This window comes from Morone saxatilis, unplaced genomic scaffold (genome assembly GCF_004916995.1).
Source record: "Morone saxatilis isolate NCDOM2014 unplaced genomic scaffold, NCSU_SB_2.0 Contig6, whole genome shotgun sequence".
Taxonomy (NCBI): Eukaryota; Metazoa; Chordata; class Actinopteri; family Moronidae; genus Morone; species Morone saxatilis.
Window position 1 is genome coordinate 6,865,915 of NW_023340206.1, and position 741 is coordinate 6,866,655.

Sequence of the window (741 nt, forward strand, 5' to 3'; positions counted from 1 at the left end):
GAGAAGAGAGAGAGAGAGGGAGAGGAGGACAGCAAGATTCCTCCACTGCTCCTACCTCTCTCCGTCCTTACCATCCTCGCACTGGTGTCGTCTTCCCGGCGGAGAGAGAGGAAGACTCGTGCTTCTCCGGTTCCGCCCCCCTCTGCAGGGCGTCCGCCGCGTTACCATGGAGACGGAGACGAGCGTTCCCTGAAGGGGGGGAGATAAATGTTGAAACAACCTGCGAGAAAATCAGCAAATGTCTCCCTGCAGAGTGGAGAAGGGGGAGAGAGGGGAGAGAGAGAGAAAGGTTTGTTTTAATATCCCACCCTTTAAAAAAATAAAAAAAACAAATCCCTCCTTTTTTTATCACACAACAGCCTCGGTTTTTTTTTAAATGGTTTCCTCGCTGGACACAAAATAACTTAATCTCTTTCTTGTCACTTGCTGAGACAATGTTTCGTGTCGGGGCAGGCTTCTATCTCCCTTTTTGCTTTGCCCTTAACCTAAACAAAGGCACGCATGTTTGAACTTGTCTGAGCAACTACAAGTCAAAAAAATTTAATAAATGCAGTTTTTCTCTTCTCTCTCTCTGTCTCAGTTAAGCTAACGGACATCTTTGAGTCACCGCGGTGTGCAAAAGACGTCCTTTGTCTGCCAAACAGCGTGGGAGAAACACAGATTTTTGTGACAAAAACTACTTTTTTTCAGTGTTTCTACCAGTTTTAATTACAGAGTTGGTTTGTTTTGGAGAGGAGGAGA